This window comes from Oncorhynchus clarkii, unplaced genomic scaffold (assembly GCF_045791955.1).
Source record: "Oncorhynchus clarkii lewisi isolate Uvic-CL-2024 unplaced genomic scaffold, UVic_Ocla_1.0 unplaced_contig_2042_pilon_pilon, whole genome shotgun sequence".
Classification (NCBI taxonomy): domain Eukaryota; kingdom Metazoa; phylum Chordata; class Actinopteri; order Salmoniformes; family Salmonidae; genus Oncorhynchus; species Oncorhynchus clarkii.
The window spans coordinates 99,140-123,527 of record NW_027261019.1 but is presented as its reverse complement, the minus strand read 5'-3'; the positions used below and the strand labels follow the sequence as shown (position 1 = coordinate 123,527).

Here is a 24,388-nt window from a genome sequence, read left to right as displayed (position 1 = left end):
AAGGCAATGGAGTGGAAGGACTGGAGAGGGAAACAACGGAGGAAGAGGGGGCTGAGAAGGAGGGGGCAACAGGACATGAAGGACCGGAGGGAGGGGAGGAGGGGGGAGGGGGTGTGAGTGGTGTGGGTGAGTGGGGGGACAGCATGTCTAGTTTCCTTGTAGAGGAGATGAGGGAAATGGTGGAGGAGTTAGCGGGGAAGAGGGGTGGCGTCTCCCCGCTACCTCCTACACCAAAAAAGAAAGGGAAAAGGAAGGGGCCAGGCAGGGAGAAGGAGGGGGTTGGGGAAGGAGGGGGGGGGGGAGCCAAGCGAGGGATGGGGGAGGGAAAGATGCATTTATCCTCTCTTTTTTCCGCAGCCCCGCAGCAATTGGTGGAAGGTGAATCCCTGGAGGCTGTTCGGGACGTTTTGACTGGGGGCTCTCAACTCCTCTTTGAGGAGGTGGGGTCCCCTAGTCTCGGCCCAGCAGTTTTCAGGGAGGAAGGAATGGAGGGTGTTGGTGGGGAACCCAGGATGCAGGGAACTCGGCCTAACACCATACCTGCATCCTGGGTTGGAGTAATGGAGGAGGACGGGGGGACGTCAGATGAGGGGAAGACGTCCCTACCGGATGTGATGGACCAGGGGAGCATCAGGTGAGCCTCCTGTTGTTTGTGGTTGTTTTGGGTTTTATTTCTGAAAAAGTGAAATTATTTTGTGGTTTGTTTATAAGATAATCTTATGTTAATTTTGTTTAGTTTAAACGTAAGGGGTATAAGGGACTTTGTTAAGAGGAGGGCGGTTTTTAGTTTTTTAGAGGGGGTGGGTTTTGATGTTTGTTTTTTGCAGGAGGTTCACCTGAGGGATGGAGGGGATGTCAAAAGGTTTAGGAGAGAGTGGGATAAGGGTTTTTCGTTGTGGGGCATAGGAGGGGTGCACTCAACGGGGGTAGGGATATTGGTTGGGAATAGGGAGGTTATTGTAGAGAGCACTTTTGTCGTAGTACAGGGGAGAGTTTTGGGTGTAGATATCACATATAGGGATATTAGATATAGGTTATTTGGGGTGTACGGGCCACAGGTGGCGGCAGACAGGAGGGAGATGGTGGACTGTCTGGCGCCCCTGTGTGTCACAAATAGGCACTTAGTGATAGGAGGTGATTTTAATATAGATTTGGGGATAGGGGGAGACAGTAGTGCAGGCGCCATCACCGGGCTAATGGCTTGCCATGGCCTGGTTGATGGTGGCCTGCACACTACTCCGGCAATGGTCGGTCCCACATGGCGCAACTCCAGGGGGGTTGCGCGGAGGCTCGACTATATTTTTGTATCTAGGTCTTTGGGTCGGTTGTCTGGGCGGCTGTTGCCTGTCTTCTTTTCGGACCATGACGGGGTGCTCCTGCAGGTGGGGTCGCCAGTCTGCCTCTTCGGTAGGGGGTACTGGAAACTAGATCGGGATTTACTGGATGAGCAGGGTTTTGTTAATGCTGTCACAGGGGTGTTTCGGAGGCTTGAAGGCCTCCGGCCCATGTGTGAGGGGGTGTTGGAGTGGTGGGATATAGTAAAGGTAAGGATTAGGGCCTTTATTATAGGATATGGTAAGAGGAAGAAAAGGGAGGAAAGGAGGGAGGTGGATCATATCCAAAGGTTGCTCGAACTTGAGTACGAGGCAGGCAACCTCGGTGGTTCGATTGACTGGGAGAAATCCACAGCCCTGAAGGCGCAGCTCAGGGAGCTGCAGGAGCTGAAGGCTCGAGCTTTCCTGGAGCGTGCACATAGTGGCTTTTTAGAACATAATGAGACTTGTTCCGCTATGTTCTTTAAGTCGGTTAGGGCAAGGCAGAGTAGGAAGGTAATGCATGGAGTTAGAAAAGAAGATGGTAGTGTAGTAAGTAAACCAGAGGAGATGGTCAGGGTGACAACTGATCATTTCCAAGGTTTATTTAAGGAAAGGGAAATAGATGTAGAGCAGGGAAATGTGTTTTTAGAACACTTGTCCCGGCGGTTGCCGGAGGACATTAGAGACGTGATGGAGGCCCAGATCTCACTAGAAGAGGTTGAGAGCGCTCTTAGGAGGATGGGAAAAGGGAAGGTGCCTGGGATGGATGGGCTGCCGGCGGAGTTTTACCTCAAGTTTTGGGGTATACTTGGACCGGTGGTACTCGAAGTCTTGAAGGCCATCCTCGAGACGGGTGTCCCGGGGGGTTCAATGGTAGTCGGTGTGCTGTCACTTCTTTACAAGAAGGGGGACGCAACCGACCTTGGCAACTGGCGGCCATTGACCATGCTGTGTGTAGACTACAAGTTGCTTGCAAAGGTCTTAGCGGACCGGTTGCGCACAGCACTTCCCTACGTCGTCCATGAGGATCAGACGTGCGGGGTAGAGGGACGCTCAATTAGATGGAACCTTCAGTTGATCAGGGACTCCATCGCCTGGGTTGAAGATAGAGGTCTGCCTTTAATGGTAGCAGCGCTTGATCAGGCGAAAGCCTTTGATCGCGTGAATAGATCCTTTCTATTCAGGGTATTAGGTAGATTAGGGTTTGGGGAGAAGTATATAGGATGGATCCGTACATTATATGTCGGAGCGGGGTGTCGAGTTAGCGTAAACGGTCACTTGGGTGACGTTTTTGACCTCTCGTCTGGGGTCAGGCAGGGGTGCCCGCTCTCGGCACTCCTCTTCGTTCTGTACATGGAGCCTCTGGGGGCTGCCATTAGGGCAGACACAGGGGTGGAGGGCTTGTTGATTCCTGGAAGCGGTGGGCTGCGTGTTAAGATGACGCAGTACGCCGACGACACTTCCTTGCTCCTATGCAAGGACTCGTGCCTGACAAGGTCCCTTGCCATCATTGGGGATTTCACCCGAGCGTCGGGGGCGGTTCTGAACCATGCAAAGTCTTCCGTTAAGTTTTTCGGAAGATGGCGCGGTAGAACGGATGTGCCCGGGGGGTTATCTCTCTGTGAGGGGGCCCTGAGGATTCTCGGGGTCCATTTTGAGACCTCTGGCTCAGCGACGCTGAACTGGAACATGAGGATCGCAGTGGTACAGAGGAAGCTAGCAATGTGGAAGGCTAGGTCTTTGTCTTTTATAGGTAAGGTCCTGGTCCTAAAGGTGGATGTATTGCCATCTCTATTGTATTTGGCATACATCTACCCATTGCCGGCTTGTCTGAGGAGGCCTCTAGTGAGGCTCGTGTTTCAGTTCATGTGGGGTGGCAGGTACGAGTGGGTCGCCAGGGCACGCATGCTCTGTCCCATCGGGGAGGGAGGTAGGGGGGTACCTAACATCCCCCTCAAGCTGGACGCAATTTTTGTGTCTTTTGTGTTGACAGAACTGGCTCATCCGGTGATACACCCGTCCGGTTACCTCCTGCGGGTGTTCTTCTCCTACCAAGCGAGAAGCGTAATGGTGTGGTCTAACACGGGTCCTCGGGCGGAACAGCTGCCGTGGCACTTTGGCCATGCGGCCAAGTGGTTGCGTGCGCACCCCGAGGTTGAAGTTGCCCGAGTAGGTTTAGACCACAGGCACCTGTACGAAGAGGTCAGGCAGGCAGGGAGTCCTGCGCCTGTAGCGGGCATTTCGTCAGTGGTCTGGGAGGGAGTGCAGGCGCGGGGCCTGGACAACAGGCTCAAGGACCTGAATTGGTTGAGCCTCCACAAGTGTTTGCCGGTACGGTCCACCATGTACCGGCATAGCTTGGCGCGATCCCCCACCTGCCCAAGGTCTGCTTGTGGCAGGGAGGAGACTGTGCGCCATGCTTTTTGGGACTGTGCCTTTGCCGGAGTGGTATGGGCGAGGGCACGGGTGTTGATAGTTTTGGTAAGAGGTGATTTTGTGGTGACATGGGCTAGGTTAGAGAGAGGTGTAGGGAGAGCGAGGGGTACAGATAGGGATAGATTTCTGCTCTGGCTTCTCATGAGCCTCTTTAAACGGGGGCTGTGGGAAGCCAGGCAGAATTTGGTAAAGACAGGGAGAGATTGGGGGGTGGAAGGGATATTTAGGAGGGTGGAAGGAGATTTAAGAGGTAGGATGAAGAGGGAGGAGAGGAAGTGGGGGAAACATGCGGCACGGGAGAGATGGAAAGGGGGTTTAGGGCTGGGGGTGTTAGATTGAGATTTATATGGGGATAGATTAGGAACGGAGAGATAGGGAAAGGTAGAGGTTAGGAATGACGGGGAGGGATGATGCTCCCCTGAGGTTTGTTTTTGTTTGGTGTGTTTGTAAATATGATTTTGTAAAGTATGAATGGCATAGATGGTAATAAATTATTTTTCTAAAAAAAAAATCTGTTCTTATCAGTTTAATATCTGATACGTCCCCCATCGGGGGACTACATATTAAATGGATTTTTCGAACAGGGAGTCGGAAATGGGGCTTGCTCCGTCCGCTCCACGCATCGACCCGGTATTGCAGTACCTCCGGGAACGGTGCAACACTTTTCTCCCGTTGTCAAGGAAAAATACAAATTCACAAAGCTATGTAAACAGCTAGCTAGGGCTGGCTAGCTAGCTAGCTAGCTAGCAGAAGAAGAGAAGGAAAGAAACATTCAAACTGAAAGAAAGGCGAAGCGCCCTTCAATGGGGTCCCCCGTTTCCCGCCATTTTACTTTAAAAAAAAACAAAAAAAAAACATTGGGGGCCAGGATTGTGTGTGTGTGTGTGTGTGTGTGTGTGTGTGTCTCTCTCTCTCTCTCTCTCTCTCTTTCTCTGTCTGTCTGTCTGTCTGTCTGTCTGTCTGTCTGTCGCTGTGCCTCTGTGTCTCTGTGTCTGTGACTGTGACTTTCTTTTTATCCACAGCCCTCGAAAACTTGGAAGACTGGGTTCCGGGAGCACCCGCGGGAACCCTGCCTAGAGTGCACAGAGTGTGTCTCGGGCCCCGACCTCTTGACTTCCATATGACTCTGGTTTCTCTTCATTACGCACAAGCCTTTCGCCTTTTACTAAAGACTTCCGTGGAGAGGAACACTTACGAGTTCAACGTATTTTTGGAGCGGCTTTGCTTCTTGCAGAGCCCGGTATCTTGTTTCAAGAGAAATTGACAGAGATGGGCCAGGATAGGGACTTAAAGACGCATTAGCGACTTTTTCCAAAAAACACCTGCCTGTTGCCAAGGAAACGGTGGGTGGGTGGGTGGGTGGGTGGTTGGTTGAGTGGGGGTTGGAGGGGGAGAGGAGCTGGCTTTTGCCAACCCACCTGCTGAGGTCTGTCGAGACCCCCGGGGGTCCGGCGGTTTCAGGGTTCCATTTGTGGGTTATCGCTTCTCGGCCTTTTGGCTAAGATCAAGTGTAGTATCTGTTCTTATCAGTTTAATATCTGATACGTCCCCCATCGGGGGACTACATATTAAATGGATTTTTCGAACAGGGAGTCGGAAATGGGGCTTGCTCCGTCCGCTCCACGCATCGACCCGGTATTGCAGTACCTCCGGGAACGGTGCAACACTTTTCTCCCGTTGTCAAGGAAAAATACAAATTCACAAAGCTATGTAAACAGCTAGCTAGGGCTGGCTAGCTAGCTAGCTAGCTAGCAGAAGAAGAGAAGGAAAGAAACATTCAAACTGAAAGAAAGGCGAAGCGCCCTTCAATGGGGTCCCCCGTTTCCCGCCATTTTACTTTAAAAAAAAAAAAAAAAAAAACATTGGGGGCCAGGATTGTGTGTGTGTGTGTGTGTGTGTGTGTGTCTCTCTCTCTCTCTCTCTCTCTCTCTCTCTCTCTCTCTCTCTTTCTCTGTCTGTCTGTCTGTCTGTCTGTCTGTCTGTCTGTCTGTCTGTGCCTCTGTGTCTCTGTGTCTGTGACTGTGACTTTCTTTTTATCCACAGCCCTCGAAAACTTGGAAGAGTGGGTTCCGGGAGCACCCGCGGGAACCCTGCCTAGAGTGCACAGAGTGTGTCTCGGGCCCCGACCTCTTGACTTCCATATGACTCTGGTTTCTCTTCATTACGCACAAGCCTTTCGCCTTTTACTAAAGACTTCCGTGGAGAGGAACACTTACGAGTTCAACGTATTTTTGGAGCGGCTTTGCTTCTTGCAGAGCCCGGTATCTTGTTTCAAGAGAAATTGACAGAGATGGGCCAGGATAGGGACTTAAAGACGCATTAGCGACTTTTTCCAAAAAACACCTGCCTGTTGCCAAGGAAACGGTGGGTGGGTGGGTGGGTGGGTGGTTGGTTGAGTGGGGGTTGGAGGGGGAGAGGAGCTGGCTTTTGCCAACCCACCCGCTGAGGTCTGTCGAGACCCCCGGGGGTCCGGCGGTTTCAGGGTTCCATTTGTGGGTTATCGCTTCTCGGCCTTTTGGCTAAGATCAAGTGTAGTATCTGTTCTTATCAGTTTAATATCTGATACGTCCCCCATCGGGGGACTACATATTAAATGGATTTTTCGAACAGGGAGTCGGAAATGGGGCTTGCTCCGTCCGCTCCACGCATCGACCCGGTATTGCAGTACCTCCGGGAACGGTGCAACACTTTTCTCCCGTTGTCAAGGAAAAATACAAATTCACAAAGCTATGTAAACAGCTAGCTAGGGCTGGCTAGCTAGCTAGCTAGCTAGCAGAAGAAGAGAAGGAAAGAAACATTCAAACTGAAAGAAAGGCGAAGCGCCCTTCAATGGGGTCCCCCGTTTCCCGCCATTTTACTTTAAAAAAAAAAAAAAAAAAAAAAAAAAACATTGGGGGCCAGGATTGTGTGTGTGTGTGTGTGTGTGTGTGTGTGTGTCTCTCTCTCTCTCTCTCTCTCTCTCTCTCTCTCTCTCTCTCTCTCTCTCTGTCTGTCTGTCTGTCTGTCTGTCTGTCTGTCGCTGTGCCTCTGTGTCTCTGTGTCTGTGACTGTGACTTTCTTTTTATCCACAGCCCTCGAAAACTTGGAAGAGTGGGTTCCGGGAGCACCCGCGGGAACCCTGCCTAGAGTGCACAGAGTGTGTCTCGGGCCCCGACCTCTTGACTTCCATATGACTCTGGTTTCTCTTCATTACGCACAAGCCTTTCGCCTTTTACTAAAGACTTCCGTGGAGAGGAACACTTACGAGTTCAACGTATTTTTGGAGCGGCTTTGCTTCTTGCAGAGCCCGGTATCTTGTTTCAAGAGAAATTGACAGAGATGGGCCAGGATAGGGACTTAAAGACGCATTAGCGACTTTTTCCAAAAAACACCTGCCTGTTGCCAAGGAAACGGTGGGTGGGTGGGTGGGTGGGTGGTTGGTTGAGTGGGGGTTGGAGGGGGAGAGGAGCTGGCTTTTGCCAACCCACCCGCTGAGGTCTGTCGAGACCCCCGGGGGTCCGGCGGTTTCAGGGTTCCATTTGTGGGTTATCGCTTCTCGGCCTTTCGGCTAGGACCAAGCTTGGTACTGCGGTGCCCCAGAGCTCGCCTAGCTGGAAGCCGACGGCCGGAGGGCGGTAAAGGTGTTGTTATTTAGACGTCCGTTTTGGGGCTTGTCGTTGTTGTTTTTTGGCTTTGCTAAAATTTAATTTATTTTTGTTTGTTTACTCTTCTTCCCTTCTTTTTTGGAAGAGAGAGTGATTAGAGAGGGGTTGAGTGCGTCATCGTCCTTGAGGAGATGGCGCATAATTCGACAAATAGGTCGGTCCCAGGAGTAGGGCTGGCAAATACTCTAAGGTTCTCATGGAAAGAGAAAGAGATGGAGCCCTTTGGACGTGAAGTTTTTGGGAGATCCATTCTGATTGGAGTGCTAAAACTGACGGTGAAGGATGTCTTTTGCCTCCAAGGCAACTCACTGGAGGGAGTTTATGACGTCGCTTTTTACACGGAGTCTAAACATGATGAAATCCTTAAGAAGGTGAAAGAAGTGGAAGATAAAAGACCGATGTGCCATTACGAGACAAAAAGTTTGGCGAAGAATAACTTTAGAGTCGTAACGGTGAACATGTACAATCCCTACGTTAAGGATGAGGAGGTGAGGGCCTTTCTGGGGAGATATATGGACAATGTCTCCTCAGGAAGGCCCCTAAAGGACTCGTTGGGATTTTGGACTGGGAGAAGAGGATTCCAGGCGCTCCTAAGAGAAGATCCTAAAGGACTGGGAGGGTACCTTCATCCCCCAGCTATGTTCTCCCTGGGGGCTGACAGGGGGACGTTGTACTATGCACGTCAGCCCCCATTCTGCAGGCGCTGTATGGCCTACGGACACATCCTGGCCTCGTGCAGCACTAGAAAGTGTAGATTTTGTGGATCGGGGGGGCACGAGGCCAGGGACTGTGACGAGCCGAAGGCTTGCCACGGGTGTGGCTCCACTCAGCACCTGTGGCGCGATTGCCCGGCTCGTCAGCGGTCATACGCGTCTGCAGTTGGAGGGGGAGCAGGAGCGGGGGATGGGGGAAGAAGAGGAGGGGACGGAAGTCCTTTACAGGCACAGAGAGCAGGCCCAGAGGGTAAAAGGAAAGAAGAAGAAAAAGGAGTGACAGCGGGAGGAGAAGGAAAGAAGAAGGAAGCCAAGGGGGTGGAAGAGCGTGAAAGATCAACGGGGGAGGGAGTGGTGGGTGTGGGGGTTCCTGTGGTAGGACCTGTGGAGGGGGAGGGGGTGCCTGTGGCAGGACCTGTGGGGGGGGAGGGGGCGCCTGCGGCAGGAACTGGGGAGGGGGTGGAGGGGAGGCGGGAGTGGGGGGACTGTGCGTCGGACCTACTGGTGGAGGAGATGAGGGAACTGGCGGAGGAGCTGGGAGGTGCTGTCTCCCCGCTGCCTCTTGAGCCCCTTATACCTTTTCCACCTATAAAACAAAAGAAGAAAGGGAAGAGGGGGGCAGACGTGACAGATAGGGAGAGGGAGGGGGGTGTGGAAGGGGGGGGAAAGCGAGTGATGGGGTTAAGGAGGAAGTCCCTGTCCTCACTGTTTGTGGAGGCCCCTCAGCACGGGGGGGAGGGTGGATCCCTGGGAGAGGATCAGGGTTTTTTGGCCGAGGGTCCCCAAATCCTCTCAGAGGAGATGGAGTCCCCTAGCCTAAGTTTTGAGGAGTACAGGGAGGAAGCTGGTGGGGAGCCCGGGGTGCAGGGTACTCCTAACCCTAACACCATTCCTGCATCCTGGGCTGGAGGAATGGATGAGGACGGGGAGACGTCGGACGAGGGGAAGATGTCCCTGTCGGGTGTGATGGGCCAGGGGAGCATCAGGTGAGCCTCCTGTTTGTTTGGTGGTTGTTTTTGGGTTTTATTTTCTGAGATAATTGGTATTTTTGTTTTATAATAGAAAATTATGATCATTTTGTTTAGTTTAAATGTAAGGGGTTTAAGAGATTTTGTTAAGAGGAGGGCGGTGTTTAGTTTTTTAGAAGGGGTGGGTTTTGACGTTTGTTTTTTGCAGGAGGTTCACCTGAGGGATGGAGGGGATGTCAAAAGGTTTAGGAGAGAGTGGGATAAGGGTTATTCGTTGTGGGGCATAGGAGGGGTGCACTCAACGGGGGTAGGGATATTGTTTGGGAATAGGGAGATTATTGTTGAGAGCACTTTTTGCGTAGTACAGGGGAGAGTTTTGGGTATAGATATCACATATAGGGATATTAGATATAGGTTATTTGGGGTGTATGGGTCACAGGTGGCGGCAGACAGGAGGGAGATGGTGGACTGTCTGGCGCCCCTGTGTGTCACAAATAGGCACTTAGTGATAGAAGGTGATTTTAATATAGATTTGGGGATAGGGGGAGACAGTAGTGCAGGCGCCATCACCGGGCTAATGGCTTGCCATGGCCTGGTTGATGGTGGCCTGCACACTACTCCGGCAATGGTCGGTCCCACATGGCGCAACTCCAGGGGGGTTGCGCGGAGGCTTGACTATATTTTTGTATCTAGGTCTTTGGGTCGGTTGTCTGGGCGGCTGTTGCCTGTCTTCTTTTCGGACCATGACGGGGTGCTCCTGCAGGTGGGGTCGCCAGTCTGCCTCTTCGGTAGGGGGTACTGGAAACTAGATCGGGATTTACTGGATGAGCAGGTGTTTGTTAATGCGGTCACAGGGGTGTTTCGGAGGCTTGAAGGCCTCCGGCCCATGTGTGAGGGGGTGTTAGAGTGGTGGGATATAGTAAAGGTAAGGATTAGGGCCTTTATTATAGGATATGGTAAGAGGAAGAAAAGGGAGGAAAGGAGGGAGGTGGATCATATCCAAAGGTTGCTCGAACTTGAGTACGAGGCAGGCAACCTCGGTGGTTCGATTGACTGGGAGAAATCCACTGCCCTGAAGGCGCAGCTCAGGGAGCTGCAGGAGCTGAAGGCTCGAGCTTTCCTGGAGCGTGCACATAGTGGCTTTTTAGAAAATAATGAGACTTGTTCCGCTATGTTCTTTAAGTCAGTTAGGGCAAGGCAGAGTAGGAAGGTAATGCATGGAGTTAGAAAAGAAGATGGTAGTGTAGTAAGTAAACCAGAGGAGATGGTCGGGGTGACAACCGATCATTTCCGAGGTTTATTTAAGGAAAGGGAAATAGATGTAGAGCAGGGAAATGTGTTTTTAGAACACTTGTCCCGGCGGGTGCCGGAGGACATTAGAGACGTGATGGAGGCCCAGATCTCACTAGAAGAGGTTGAGAGCGCTCTTAGGAGGATGGGAAAAGGGAAGGTGCCTGGGATGGATGGGCTGCCGGCGGAGTTTTACCTCAAGTTTTGGGGTATACTTGGACCGGTGGTACTCGAAGTCTTGAAGGCCATCCTCGAGACGGGTGTCCCGGGGGGTTCAATGGTAGTCGGTGTGCTGTCACTTCTTTACAAGAAGGGGGACGCAACCGACCTTGGCAACTGGCGGCCATTGACCATGCTGTGTGTAGACTACAAGTTGCTTGCAAAGGTCTTAGCGGACCGGTTGCGCACAGCACTTCCCTACGTCGTCCATGAAGATCAGACGTGCGGGGTAGAGGGACGCTCAATTAGATGGAACCTTCAGTTGATCAGGGACTCCATCGCCTGGGTTGAAGATAGAGGTCTGCCTTTAATGGTAGCAGCGCTAGATCAGGCAAAAGCCTTTGATCGCGTGAATAGATCCTTTCTATTCAGGGTATTAGGTAGATTAGGATTTGGGGAGAAGTATATAGGATGGATCCGTACATTATATGTCGGAGCGGGGTGTCGAGTAAGCGTAAACGGTCACTTGGGTGACGTTTTTGACCTCTCGTCTGGGGTCAGGCAGGGGTGCCCGCTCTCGGCACTCCTCTTCGTTCTGTACATGGAGCCTCTGGGGGCTGCCATTAGGGCAGACACAGGGGTGGAGGGCTTGTTGATCCCTGGAAGCGGTGGGCTGCGTGTTAAGATGACGCAGTACGCCGACGACACTTCCTTGCTACTATGCAAGGACTCGTGCCTGACAAGGTCCCTTGCCATCATTGGGGACTTCACCCGGGCGTCGGGGGCGGTTCTGAACAATGCAAAGTCTTCCGTTAAGTTTTTCGGAAGATGGCGCGGTAGAACGGATGTGCCCGGGGGGTTATCTCTCTGTGAGGGGGCCCTGAGGATTCTCGGGGTCCATTTTGAGACCTCCGGCTCAGCGACGCTGAACTGGAACATGAGGATCGCAGTGGTGCAGAGGAAGCTAGCGATGTGGAAGGCTAGGTCTTTGTCTTTTATAGGTAAGGTCCTGGTCCTAAAGGTGGATGTTTTGCCATCTCTTTTGTATTTGGCATACATCTACCCATTGCCGGCTTGTCTGAGGAGGCCTCTAGTGAGGCTCGTGTTTCAGTTCATGTGGGGTGGCAGGTACGAGTGGGTCGCCAGGGCACGCATGCTCTGTCCCATCGGGGAGGGAGGTAGGGGGGTACCCAACATCCCCCTCAAGCTGGACACAATTTTTGTGTCCTTTGTGTTGACAGAACTGGCTCATCCGGTGATACACCCGTCCGGTTACCTCCTGCGGGTGTTCTTCTCCTACCAAGCGAGAAGCGTAATGGTGTGGTCTAACACGGGTCCTCGGGCGGAACAGCTGCCGTGGCACTTTGGCCATGCGGCCAAGTGGTTGCGTGCACACCCCGAGGTTGAAGTTGCCCGAGTAGGTTTAGACCACAGGCACCTGTACGAGGAGGTCAGGCAGGCAGGGAGTCCTGCGCCTGTAGCGGGCATCTCGGAAGTGGTCTGGGAGGGAGTGCAGGCGCGGGGCCTGGACAACAGGCTCAAGGACCTGAATTGGTTGAGCCTCCACAAGTGTCTGCCGGTACGGTCCACCATGTACCGGCATAGCTTGGCGCGATCCCCCACCTGCCCAAGGGCTGCTTGTGGCAGGGAGGAGACTGTGCGCCATGCTTTTTGGGACTGTGCCTTTGCCGGAGTGGTATGGGCGAGGGCACGGGTGTTGATAGTTTTGGTAAGAGGGGATTTTGTGGTTACATGGGCTAGGTTAGAGAGAGGTGTAGGGAGAGCGAGGGGTACAGATAGGGATAGATTTCTGCTCTGGCTTCTCATAAGCCTCTTTAAACGGGGGCTGTGGGAAGCCAGGCAGAATTTGGTAAAGACAGGGAGAGATTGGGGGGTGGAAGGGATATTTAGGAGGGTGGAAGGAGATTTAAGAGGTAGGATGAAGAGGGAGGAGAGGAAGTGGGGGAAACATGCGGCACGGGAGAGATGGAAAGGGGGTTTAGGGCTGGGGGTGTTAGATTGAGATTTATAAGGGGATAGATTAGGAGCGGAGAGATAGGGAAAGGTAGAGGTTAGGAATGACGGGGAGGGATGATGCTCCCCTGAGGTTTGTTTTTGTTTGGTGTTTTTGTAAATATGATTTTGTAAAGTATGAATGGTATAGATGGTAATAAATTATTTTTCAAAATAATCTGTTCTTATCAGTTTAATATCTGATACGTCCCCCATCGGGGGACTACATATTAAATGGATTTTTCGAACAGGGAGTCGGAAATGGGGCTTGCTCCGTCCGCTCCACGCATCGACCCGGTATTGCAGTACCTCCGGGAACGGTGCAACACTTTTCTCCCGTTGTCAAGGAAAAATACAAATTCACAAAGCTATGTAAACAGCTAGCTAGGGCTGGCTAGCTAGCTAGCTAGCTAGCAGAAGAAGAGAAGGAAAGAAACATTCAAACTGAAAGAAAGGCGAAGCGCCCTTCAATGGGGTCCCCCGTTTCCCGCCATTTTACTTTAAAAAAAAAAAAAAAAAAAAAAAAAAAACATTGGGGGCCAGGATTGTGTGTGTGTGTGTGTGTGTGTGTGTGTCTCTCTCTCTCTCTCTCTCTCTCTCTCTCTCTCTCTCTCTGTCTGTCTGTCTGTCTGTCTGTCTGTCTGTCTGTCGCTGTGCCTCTGTGTCTCTGTGTCTGTGACTGTGACTTTCTTTTTATCCACAGCCCTCGAAAACTTGGAAGAGTGGGTTCCGGGAGCACCCGCGGGAACCCTGCCTAGAGTGCACAGAGTGTGTCTCGGGCCCCGACCTCTTGACTTCCATATGACTCTGGTTTCTCTTCATTACGCACAAGCCTTTCGCCTTTTACTAAAGACTTCCGTGGAGAGGAACACTTACGAGTTCAACGTATTTTTGGAGCGGCTTTGCTTCTTGCAGAGCCCGGTATCTTGTTTCAAGAGAAATTGACAGAGATGGGCCAGGATAGGGACTTAAAGACGCATTAGCGACTTTTTCCAAAAAACACCTGCCTGTTGCCAGGGAAACGGTGGGTGGGTGGGTGGGTGGGTGGGTGGTTGGTTGAGTGGGGGTTGGAGGGGGAGAGGAGCTGGCTTTTGCCAACCCACCCGCTGAGGTCTGTCGAGACCCCCGGGGGTCCGGCGGTTTCAGGGTTCCATTTGTGGGTTATCGCTTCTCGGCCTTTTGGCTAAGATCAAGTGTAGTATCTGTTCTTATCAGTTTAATATCTGATACGTCCCCCATCGGGGGACTACATATTAAATGGATTTTTCGAACAGGGAGTCGGAAATGGGGCTTGCTCCGTCCGCTCCACGCATCGACCCGGTATTGCAGTACCTCCGGGAACGGTGCAACACTTTTCTCCCGTTGTCAAGGAAAAATACAAATTCACAAAGCTATGTAAACAGCTAGCTAGGGCTGGCTAGCTAGCTAGCTAGCTAGCAGAAGAAGAGAAGGAAAGAAACATTCAAACTGAAAGAAAGGCGAAGCGCCCTTCAATGGGGTCCCCCGTTTCCCGCCATTTTACTTAAAAAAAAAAAAAAAAAAAAAAAAAAACATTGGGGGCCAGGATTGTGTGTGTGTGTGTGTGTGTGTGTGTGTGTGTGTGTCTCTCTCTCTCTCTCTCTCTCTCTCTCTCTCTCTCTCTCTCTCTCTCTCTCTCTCTCTCTGTCTGTCTGTCTGTCTGTCTGTCTGTCGCTGTGCCTCTGTGTCTCTGTGTCTGTGACTGTGACTTTCTTTTTATCCACAGCCCTCGAAAACTTGGAAGAGTGGGTTCCGGGAGCACCCGCGGGAACCCTGCCTAGAGTGCACAGAGTGTGTCTCGGGCCCCGACCTCTTGACTTCCATATGACTCTGGTTTCTCTTCATTACGCACAAGCCTTTCGCCTTTTACTAAAGACTTCCGTGGAGAGGAACACTTACGAGTTCAACGTATTTTTGGAGCGGCTTTGCTTCTTGCAGAGCCCGGTATCTTGTTTCAAGAGAAATTGACAGAGATGGGCCAGGATAGGGACTTAAAGACGCATTAGCGACTTTTTCCAAAAAACACCTGCCTGTTGCCAGGGAAACGGTGGGTGGGTGGGTGGGTGGGTGGGTTGGTTGGTTGAGTGAGTGGGGGTGGAGGGGGAGAGGAGCTGGCTTTTGCCAACCCACCCGCTGAGGTCTGTCGAGACCCCCGGGGGTCCGGCGGTTTCAGGGTTCCATTTGTGGGTTATCGCTTCTCGGCCTTTTGGCTAGATCAAGCTTGGTACCGAGGTGCCCCAGAGCTCGCTGAGCCAGAAGGTCGAAGGCCGGAGGCGGAGGGAGGAATTTTTGTTACGCTTTTTGGAAACGGTTTATATTTCCCGTTTTTTTTTTTCTTCTTGGCTTCTTTTGAAGAGAGCTTTTTTGAAGAAATGGAGGAGAATACCCAGAAAAGGTCGGTTCCGGGCGTCGGATTGGCAAATACGTTGCGTTTGCGTGGAGGGAAAAGGAGGTTGGAGCCGTTTGGGAGAGAACATTTGGGAGATCCATCCTGATGGGAATCCTGAAATTGACGGTGAAGGATGTCCTTTGCCTACAGAATAACCCTATGGAGAGGGCTTTTGATGTGACTTTACACACGGAAGAGAAACATGATGAAGTACTGAAGAAAGTAAAAGCGGTGGAAGGAGAAAGGCCTATGTGCCTTTACGATGTTACTAGCCTGGCAAGAACAAATTTCAGGGTAGTAACAGTAACGATGTACAATCCGCATGTAAAGGACGAGGACGTGAGGGCCTTTCTGGGGAGGTATATGGACAAAGTCTCCTCAGCAAGGCTCCTGAAGGACTCCCTGGGGTTCTGGAATGGGAGAAGAGGTTTCCAGGCACTCCTAAGGGAGGACCCAAAGGGACAGGGTGGATACCTCCATCCTCCTGCGATGTTCTCCCTGGGGGCTGACAGGGGGACGTTGTATTATGCACGTCAGCCCCCGTTCTGCAGGCGCTGTATGGCCTACGGTCATATCCTCGCCTCGTGCAGCATAAGAAAGTGTAGATTTTGTGGATCTGCTGAGCACGAGGCGAGGGACTGTGACGAGCCCAAGGCGTGCCACGGGTGTGGCTCGTCAGCACACCTGTGGCGGGAGTGCCCGGCTCGTCACAGGTCATACGCGTCTGCAGCTGGAGGGGGAGCAGGAGCGGGGGATGGGGGAGGAAGAGGAGGGGACGGACTCAGGCACAGGGCAGGGTCAAGAGGGGAAGAAAAGCACAGAGAGAAGGAGGTGCAAGGAGCGGTAGAAGAAAGAAGAGGGGAAGCCACTGGAGAAGTGAAAGCGAAAGAAGGAGAAAGAGGGAAAGGGAGTGTGGGGGAGCGGTAGAGAAACAGTGGAGGGGGTGCCGGTGACAGGGGCTGTGGAGGGGGGGGAGGAGGGGCGGCAACAGGAACAGAAGGGGGGGAGGGGAGGGGGAGTGGGGGGAGTGTGGGGTCGAGCTTCCTAGTGGAGGAGATGAGGGAAATGGTGGAGGGCTGGGGGGGAAGGGAGGTGTCTCCCCGCTGCCTCTTCCACCATAAAAAAAGAAGAAAGGGAAGAGGGGGGAGAACCGACAGAAGGGAGAGGGAGGGGGGTGTGGAAGGGGAGGGGGGGGGTAAGCGAGTGATGGGGGAGAGGAAGGGGTCCCTGTCCTCGCTGTTTGCCACAGGCCCTCAGCACTTGGGGGAGAGTGGATCCCTGGAAGTGGATCGGGGCTGTTTGGCTGGGGCTTCCCAACTCCTCTTTGAGGAGATGGGTCCCCTAGCCTGGCCCGGAAAGTACAGGGAGGGAGTTGGTGGGGAGCCCGGGGTGCAGGGTACTCCAAATCCTAACACCTTACCTGCATCCTGGGGTGGAGGATGGAGGAGGACGGGGGGACGTCAGGACGAGGGGAAGATGTCCCTGCCGGAGGTGATGGACCAGGGGAGCATCGGGTGAGCCTCCTGTTTCTTTGGTTTTTTTTGGCAGTTTTAGTTTTTTGATTATTGGATTTAAGTTTTATAATAAATAATTATGTTTATTTTGTTTAGTTTAAATGTTAGGGGTCTAAGAGATTTTGTTAAGAGGAGGGCGGTGTTTAGTTTTTTAGAGGGGGTGGGTTTTGATGTTTGTTTTTTACAGGAGGTTCACCTGAGGGATGGAGGGGATGTTGAAAGGTTTAGGAGGGAGTGGGTAAAGGGAGTTTCGTTGTGGGGCATAGGAGGGGTGCACTCAACGGGGGTAGGGATATTGTTTGGGAATAGGGAGATTATTGTAGAGAGCACTTTTTGGTAATGCAGGGCAGAGTTTTGGGGGTAGATGTCACGTATAGGGATATTAGATATAGGTTATTTGGGGTGTATGGGCCACAGGTGGCGGCAGACAGGAGGGAGATGGTGGACTGTCTGGCGCCCCTGTGTGTCACAAATAGGCACTTAGTGATAGGAGGTGATTTTAATATAGATTTGGGGATAGGGGGAGACAGTAGTGCAGGCGCCATCACCGGGCTAATGGCTTGCCATGGCCTGGTTGATGGTGGCCTGCACACTACTCCGGCAATGGTCGGTCCCACATGGCGCAACTCCAGGGGGGTTGCGCGGAGGCTCGACTATATTTTTGTATCTAGGTCTTTGGGTCGGTTGTCTGGGCGGCTGTTGCCTGTCTTCTTTTCGGACCATGACGGGGTGCTCCTGCAGGTGGGGTCGCCAGTCTGCCTCTTCGGTAGGGGGTACTGGAAACTAGATCGGGATTTACTGGATGAGCAGGTCTTTGTTAATGCCGTCACAGGGGTGTTTCGGGGGCTTGAAGGCCTCCGGCCCATGTGTGAGGGGGTGTTAGAGTGGTGGGATTTAGTAAAGGTAAGGATTAGGGCCTTTATTATAGGATATGGTAAGAGGAAAAAAAGGGAGGAAAGGAGGGAGGTGGATCATATCCAAAGGTTGCTCGAACTCGAGTACGAGGCAGGCAACCTCGGCGGGTCGATTGACTGGGAGAGATCCACAGCCCTGAAGGCGCAGCTCAGGGAGCTGCAGGAGCAGAAGGCTCGAGCTTTCCTGGAGCGTGCACATAGTGGCTTTTTAGAACATAATGAGACTTGTTCCGCTATGTTCTTTAAGTCGGTTAGGGCCAGGCAGAGTAGGAAGGTAATGCATGGAGTTAGAGAAGAAGATGGTAGTGTAGTAAGTAAACCAGAGGAGATGGTCAGGGTGACAACTGAGCATTTCCGAGGTTTATTTAAGGAAAGGGAAATAGATGTAGAGCAGGGAAATGTGTTTTTAGAACACTTGTCCCGGCGGTTGCCGGAGGACATTAGAGACGTGATGGAGGCCCAGATCTCCCTCGAGGAGGTTGAGAGCGCCCTCAGGAGGATGGGTAAAGGGAAGGTGCCTGGGATGGATGGTCTACCGGCGGAGTTTTACCTCAAGTTTTGGGGTGTACTTGGACCGGTGGTACTCGAAGTCTTGAAGGCCATCCTTGAGACAGGGGTCCCAGGGGGATCAATGGCTGTTGGTGTGCTGTCACTTCTGTACAAGAAGGGGGACGCAACAGACCTTGGCAACTGGCGGCCATTGACCATGCTGTGTGTAGACTACAAGTTGCTTGCAAAGGTCTTAGCGGATCGGTTGCGCACAGCCCTTCCCTACGTCGTCCACGAGGATCAGACGTGCGGGGTAGAGGGACGCTCTATTAGATGGAACCTTCAGTTGATCAGGGACTCCATCGCCTGGGTTGAAGATAGAGGTCTGCCTTTAATGGTAGCAGCGCTAGATCAGGCGAAAGCCTTTGATCGCGTGAATAGATCCTTTCTATTCAGGGTATTAGGTAGATTAGGGTTTGGGGAGAAGTATATAGGATGGATCCGTACATTATATGTCGGAGCGGGGTGTCGAGTAAGCGTAAACGGTCACTTGGGTGACGTTTTTGACCTCTCGTCTGGGGTCAGGCAGGGGTGCCCGCTCTCGGCACTCCTCTTCGTTCTGTACATGGAGCCTCTGGGGGCTGCCATTAGGGCAGACACAGGGGTGGAGGGCTTGTTGATCCCTGGAAGCGGTGGGCTGCGTGTTAAGATGACGCAGTACGCCGACGACACTTCCTTGCTGCTATGCAAGGACTCGTGCCTGACAAGGTCCCTTGCCATCATTGGGGATTTCACCCGAGCGTCGGGGGCGGTTCTGAACAATGCAAAGTCTTCCGTTAAGTTTTTCGGAAGATGGCGCGGTAGAACGGATGTGCCCGGGGGGTTATCTCTCTGTGAGGGGGCCCTGAGGATTCTCGGGGTCCATTTTGAGACCTCCGGCTCAGCGACGCTGAACTGGAACATGAGGATCGCAGTGGTGCAGAGGAAGCTAGCGATGTGGAAGGCTAGGTCTTTGTCTTTTATAGGTAAGGTCCTGGTCCTAAAGGTGGATGTATTGCCATCTCTTTTGTATTTGGCATACATCTACCCATTGCCGGCTTGTCTGAGGAGGCCTCTAGTGAGGCTCGTGTTTCAGTTCATGTGGGGTGGCAGGTACGAGTGGGTCGCCAGGGCACGCATGCTCTGTCCCATCGGGGAGGGAGGTAGGGGGGTACCCAACATCCCCCTCAAGCTGGACACAATTTTTGTGTCCTTTGTGTTGACAGAACTGGCTCATCCGGTGATACACCCGTCCGGTTACCTCCTGCGGGTGTTTTTCTCGTATCAGGCGAGAAGCGTAATGGTGTGGTCTAACGCGGGTCCTCGGGCGGAACAGCTGCCGTGGCACTTTGGCCATGCGGCCAAGTGGCTGCGTGCGCACCCCGAGGTTGAAGTTGCCCGAGTAGGTTTAGATCACAGGCACCTGTACGAGGAGGTCAGGCAGGCAGGGAGTCCTGCGCCGGTAGCGGGCATCTCGTCAGTGGTCTGGGAGGGAGTGCAGGCGCGGGGCCTGGACAACAGGCTCAAGGACCTGAATTGGTTGAGCCTCCACAAGTGTCTGCCGGTACGGTCCACCATGTACCGGCATAGCTTGGCGCGATCCCCCACCTGCCCAAGGGCTGCTTGTGGCAGGGAGGAGACTGTGCGCCATGCTTTTTGGGACTGTGCCTTTGCCGGAGTGGTATGGGCGAGGGCACGGGTGTTGATAGTTTTGGTAAGAGGGGATTTTGTGGTTACATGGGCTAGGTTAGAGAGAGGTGTAGGGAGAGCGAGGGGTACAGATAGGGATAGATTTCTGCTCTGGCTTCTCATAAGCCTCTTTAAACGGGGGCTGTGGGAAGCCAGGCAGAATTTGGTAAAGACAGGGAGAGATTGGGGGGTGGAAGGGATATTTAGGAGGGTGGAAGGAGATTTAAGAGGTAGGATGAAGAGGGAGGAGAGGAAGTGGGGGAAACATGCGGCACGGGAGAGATGGAAAGGGGGTTTAGGGCTGGGGGTGTTAGATTGAGATTTATAAGGGGATAGATTAGGAGCGGAGAGATAGGGAAAGGTAGAGGTTAGGAATGACGGGGAGGGATGATGCTCCCCTGAGGTTTGTTTTTGTTTGGTGTTTTTGTAAATATGATTTTGTAAAGTATGAATGGTATAGATGGTAATAAATTATTTTTCTAAAAAAAAAAAAAAAAAAAATCTGTTCTTATCAGTTTAATATCTGATACGTCCCCCATCGGGGGACTACATATTAAATGGATTTTTCGAACAGGGAGTCGGAAATGGGGCTTGCTCCGTCCGCTCCACGCATCGACCCGGTATTGCAGTACCTCCGGGAACGGTGCAACACTTTTCTCCCGTTGTCAAGGAAAAATACAAATTCACAAAGCTATGTAAACAGCTAGCTAGGGCTGGCTAGCTAGCTAGCTAGCTAGCAGAAGAAGAGAAGGAAAGAAACATTCAAACTGAAAGAAAGGCGAAGCGCCCTTCAATGGGGTCCCCCGTTTCCCGCCATTTTACTTTAAAAAAAAAAAAAAAAAAAAAAAAAAAAAACATTGGGGGCCAGGATTGTGTGTGTGTGTGTGTGTGTGTGTGTGTGTCTCTCTCTCTCTCTCTCTCTCTCTCTCTCTCTCTCTCTCTCTCTCTCTCTCTGTCTGTCTGTCTGTCTGTCTGTCTGTCTGTCTGTCGCTGTGCCTCTGTGTCTCTGTGTCTGTGACTGTGACTTTCTTTTTATCCACAGCCCTCGAAAACTTGGAAGAGTGGGTTCCGGGAGCACCCGCGGGAACCCTGCCTAGAGTGCACAGAGTGTGTCTCGGGCCCCGACCTCTTGACTTCCATATGACTCTGGTTTCTCTTCATTACGCACAAGCCTTTCGCCTTTTACTAAAGACTTCCGTGGAGAGGAACACTTACGAGTTCAACGTATTTTTGGAGCGGCTTTGCTTCTTGCAGAGCCCGGTATCTTGTTTCAAGAGAAATTGACAGAGATGGGCCAGGATAGGGACTTAAAGACGCATTAGCGACTTTTTCCAAAAAACACCTGCCTGTTGCCAGGGAAACGGTGGGTGGGTGGGTGGGTGGGTGGGTGGGTTGGTTGGTTGGTTGGTTGAGTGGGGGTTGGAGGGGGAGAGGAGCTGGCTTTTGCCAACCCACCCGCTGAGGTCTGTCGAGACCCCCGGGGGTCCGGCGGTTTCAGGGTTCCATTTGTGGGTTATCGCTTCTCGGCCTTTTGGCGAAGATCAAGCTTGACACCGAGGTGTCCCACAGCTCGCTTAGCCAGAAGGTCGTCCCAGGAGAGCGGTAAGAAATTTTTTGATTTTTGATCAAGAAAAACAAAAAAAGGAAAATATACACTTTTGGGGAACTTTATTTTTCTCCCTTAAAATTGTTTTGGGTTTTTCTTTGTTTTGGAGGAGTGCGTCATTTTTTTGTGAGGATGGCGCAGAAATCAGCAAATGGGTCGGTCCCCGGGATCGGGCTCGCTAACACCCTGCGTTTTGCTTGGAAGGAGAAGGATGTGGAGACATTTGGGAGGGAGACATTCGGGAGGACAGTCCTTATGGGGACATTAAAACTGAAAGTGGAAGAAGTGTTTTGCCTTCAAGGCAACTCACTGGAAGGGACTTTCGACGTTGCTTTCTACACGGAGAGGAAGCATGATGAGATCCTGAAAAAAGCGAAGGAGGTTGGGAATACAAAGCCCATGTGTTTCTATGAGGTGAAGAGTCTGGCGAAGAACAATTTTCGGGTTGTAACCGTCAATATGTATAACCCCTACGTCAAAGATGAGGAGGTGAGGGCCTTTCTGGGGAGATATATGGATGGTGTCTCCTCAGGAAGGCCCATCAAGGACTCTATGGGGTTTTGGACTGGGAGGAGAGGGTTTCAGGCCCTCCTCAGGGAAGATCCTAGGGGAGTGGGGGGGTACCTTCATCCCCCGGCTATGTTCTCCCTGGGGGCTGACAGGGGGACATTGTATTATGCACGTCAGCCCCCGTTTTGCAGGCGCTGTATGGCCTATGGACACATCCTGGCCTCGTGCAGCACTAGAAAGTGCAGATTTTGTGGATCTGGGGAGCACGAGGCCAAGGACTGCGACGAGCCGAAGGCCTGCCACGGGTGTGGCTCTACTCAGCACCTGTGGCGCGATTGCCCGGCTCGTCAACGGTCATACGCGTCTGCAGTGGGAGGGGGAGCAGGAGCGGGGGATGGGGGAAGAAGAGGAGGGGAAGGACGGGTTTTTTTTGCACAAAGAACTGGCCCAGAGGGTAAGAAAAAAGAAGAAGAGAAAAGAGTGATAGCAGGAGGAGAAAGGACAAGAGAAGATACGGGAGCAGAAGATGGGAAGAAGGATGAAGATGGGGAAGTGGAGGAGCGAGAGGGGGGGGTGGGGGAGGGGGAGCCTGTGACAGGACCTGTGGGGGTGCCTGGGGCAGGACCTGTGGGAGGGGTGCCTGTGGCAGGTTCTGTGGGAGGGGTGCCTGTCGAAGGACCTGTGGAGGGGGGGGGGGTGCCTGTGGAAGGACCTGTGGAGGGGGGGGGGGTGCCTGGGGCAGGACCGGTGGAGCGGGAGGGGGGAGAGGGGGTACGGGAGTGGGGGGATAGCATGTCGGATTTCCTTGTGGAAGAGATGAGGGAAATGGTGGAGGAGCTAGCGGGGAAGAGGGGTGGTGTCTCCCCGCTACCTCCTACACCAAAAAAAGACAAAAAGAAACGGAAGATGAAGGGGGGTTCGGGAGGTAGAGAGGGGGAGGGGGGTGTAGAGGGGGAGGGGGGGGCTAAGAGATCAGCGGGGGGGGGAGGGGGGAGGACATTGGTCTCCCTGTTTGCCTCAACCCCTCAAAATTTAGAGGAGGGTGGCTCCGGTGAGGGGTCTGTGGGCTGTTTGTCGGAGGGGTCTCAACTCCTGTTTGGGGAGATGGGATCCCCGATACTCAGCCCCGAGGCATACAGGGAGGGGGGGTTGGAGAGTGGTGGTGAGGAACCCAGGGTGCAGGGCACTAGGCCTAACACACTGCCTGCATCCTGGGTTGGAGGGATGGAGGAGGACGGGGGGGCGTCAGGAGAGGAGAGGACGTCCCCGCCGGTGGAGATGGACCAGGGGAGCATCGGGTGAGTCTCCTGGTTTTTCTTTGGGTTTTGGGTTAAATTGTAAATAATTATTAAATAAATATGTCTGTTTCTTTTCTTAGTTTAAATGTTAGAGGTTTAAGGGATTTTGCTAAAAGGAGGGCGGTTTTTTGTTATTTAGAGGGTGTGGGTTTTGATTTCTGTTTTTTACAGGAGGTTCACCTGAGGGATGGTGGGGATGTGCATAGATTTAGGAGGGAGTGGGATAAGGGGGAATCTTTTTGGGGCATAGGAGGGGTGCACTCAACAGGAGTAGGAATTTTGTGTGGGAATAGAGAGGTTAAGATAGAGAGCACTTTTGTTATAATGCAGGGTAGAGTAATGGGGATAGATGTAGTGTATAGAGAAGCTAGGTATAGATTAATTGGGGTATATGGGCCACAGGTGGCGGCAGACAGAAGGGAGATGGTGGACTGTCTGGCGCCCCTGTGTGTTACAAATAGGCACTTGGTGATAGGAGGGGATTTTAATATAGATTTAGAGGTAGGTGGTGATAGTAGTGTAGGCGCCATCACCGGGCTAATGGCTTGCCATGGTCTGGTTGATGGTGGCCTGCATACTACTCCGGCAATGGTCGGTCCTACATGGCGCAACTCCAGGGGGGTTGCGCGGAGGCTCGACTACATTTTTATATCCAGGTCTTTGGGTCAGTTGTCTGGGCGCCTGTTGCCTGTGTTCTTCACGGATCACGACGGGGTGTTCCTGCAGGTGGGGTCGCCAGTCTGCCTCTTCGGTAGGGGGTACTGGAAGCTAGATCGGGATATACTGGAGGAGCAGGCTTTCGTTGACGCATTTTTTTGTTTCTTTCGGAGGCTTGACGGCCTCCGGTCCATGTGCGAGGGGGTGTTAGAGTGGTGGGATTTAGTGAAGGTGAGGATTAGGGCTTTTATAATAGGATATTGTAAAAGGAAAAAAAGGGAGGAAAGGAGGGAGGTGGATCGTATCCAAAGGTTAATTGAACTCGAGTACGAGGCGAGCAACCTCGGCGGGTCGATTGACTGGGAGAGATTCGCAGCCCTAAAGGCGCAGCTCAGGGAGCTGCAGGAGCAGAAGGCTCGAGCTTTCCTGGAGCGTGCGCATAGTGGCTTTCTAGAACATAATGAGACTTGTTCCGCTATGTTCTTTAAGTCGGTTAGGGCCAGGCAGAGTAGGAGGGTAATGCATGGCGTTAGGGAAGAAAATGGTAGTATAGTAAGTAAACCAGAGGAAATGGTCAGGGTGACAACTGATCATTTCCGAGGTTTATTTAAGGAAAGGGAAATAGATGTAGAGCAGGGAAACGTGTTTTTAGAACACTTGTCCCGGCGGTTGCCGGAGGACATTAGAGACGTGATGGAGGCCCAGATCTCACTAGAAGAGGTTGAG

At 52.5% G+C, this 24,388-nt stretch overlaps 10 non-coding genes and 2 pseudogenes across 10 annotated transcripts; all 12 read left to right on the top strand.

The window, feature by feature from the left end:
* The first annotated feature begins 4,242 nt into the window (after positions 1-4,242).
* LOC139403501 (U2 spliceosomal RNA) lies at positions 4,243-4,416 on the top strand (annotated as a pseudogene).
* A 457-nt stretch (positions 4,417-4,873) lies between these two features.
* Positions 4,874-4,990, top strand: LOC139403531 (U5 spliceosomal RNA). Its single transcript, XR_011633526.1, has one exon. It is a non-coding gene; the product is annotated as a U5 spliceosomal RNA (small nuclear RNA).
* A 240-nt stretch (positions 4,991-5,230) lies between these two features.
* LOC139403515 (U2 spliceosomal RNA) lies at positions 5,231-5,421 on the top strand. Its single transcript, XR_011633511.1, has one exon. It is a non-coding gene; the product is annotated as a U2 spliceosomal RNA (small nuclear RNA).
* Positions 5,422-5,894: 473 nt separating this feature from the next.
* LOC139403530 (U5 spliceosomal RNA) lies at positions 5,895-6,011 on the top strand. Its single transcript, XR_011633525.1, has one exon. It is a non-coding gene; the product is annotated as a U5 spliceosomal RNA (small nuclear RNA).
* A 240-nt stretch (positions 6,012-6,251) lies between these two features.
* LOC139403504 (U2 spliceosomal RNA) lies at positions 6,252-6,442 on the top strand. Its single transcript, XR_011633508.1, has one exon. It is a non-coding gene; the product is annotated as a U2 spliceosomal RNA (small nuclear RNA).
* A 480-nt stretch (positions 6,443-6,922) lies between these two features.
* Positions 6,923-7,039, top strand: LOC139403529 (U5 spliceosomal RNA). Its single transcript, XR_011633524.1, has one exon. It is a non-coding gene; the product is annotated as a U5 spliceosomal RNA (small nuclear RNA).
* Positions 7,040-12,696: 5,657 nt separating this feature from the next.
* LOC139403505 (U2 spliceosomal RNA) lies at positions 12,697-12,870 on the top strand (annotated as a pseudogene).
* Positions 12,871-13,341: 471 nt separating this feature from the next.
* On the top strand, positions 13,342-13,458 carry LOC139403528 (U5 spliceosomal RNA). The gene has a single exon (XR_011633523.1). It is a non-coding gene; the product is annotated as a U5 spliceosomal RNA (small nuclear RNA).
* Positions 13,459-13,702: 244 nt separating this feature from the next.
* Positions 13,703-13,893, top strand: LOC139403492 (U2 spliceosomal RNA). Its single transcript, XR_011633504.1, has one exon. It is a non-coding gene; the product is annotated as a U2 spliceosomal RNA (small nuclear RNA).
* Positions 13,894-14,382: 489 nt separating this feature from the next.
* Positions 14,383-14,499, top strand: LOC139403526 (U5 spliceosomal RNA). The gene has a single exon (XR_011633521.1). It is a non-coding gene; the product is annotated as a U5 spliceosomal RNA (small nuclear RNA).
* Positions 14,500-20,061: 5,562 nt separating this feature from the next.
* Positions 20,062-20,245, top strand: LOC139403496 (U2 spliceosomal RNA). The gene has a single exon (XR_011633505.1). It is a non-coding gene; the product is annotated as a U2 spliceosomal RNA (small nuclear RNA).
* A 487-nt stretch (positions 20,246-20,732) lies between these two features.
* LOC139403525 (U5 spliceosomal RNA) lies at positions 20,733-20,849 on the top strand. The gene has a single exon (XR_011633520.1). It is a non-coding gene; the product is annotated as a U5 spliceosomal RNA (small nuclear RNA).
* Positions 20,850-24,388: the final 3,539 nt, after the last annotated feature.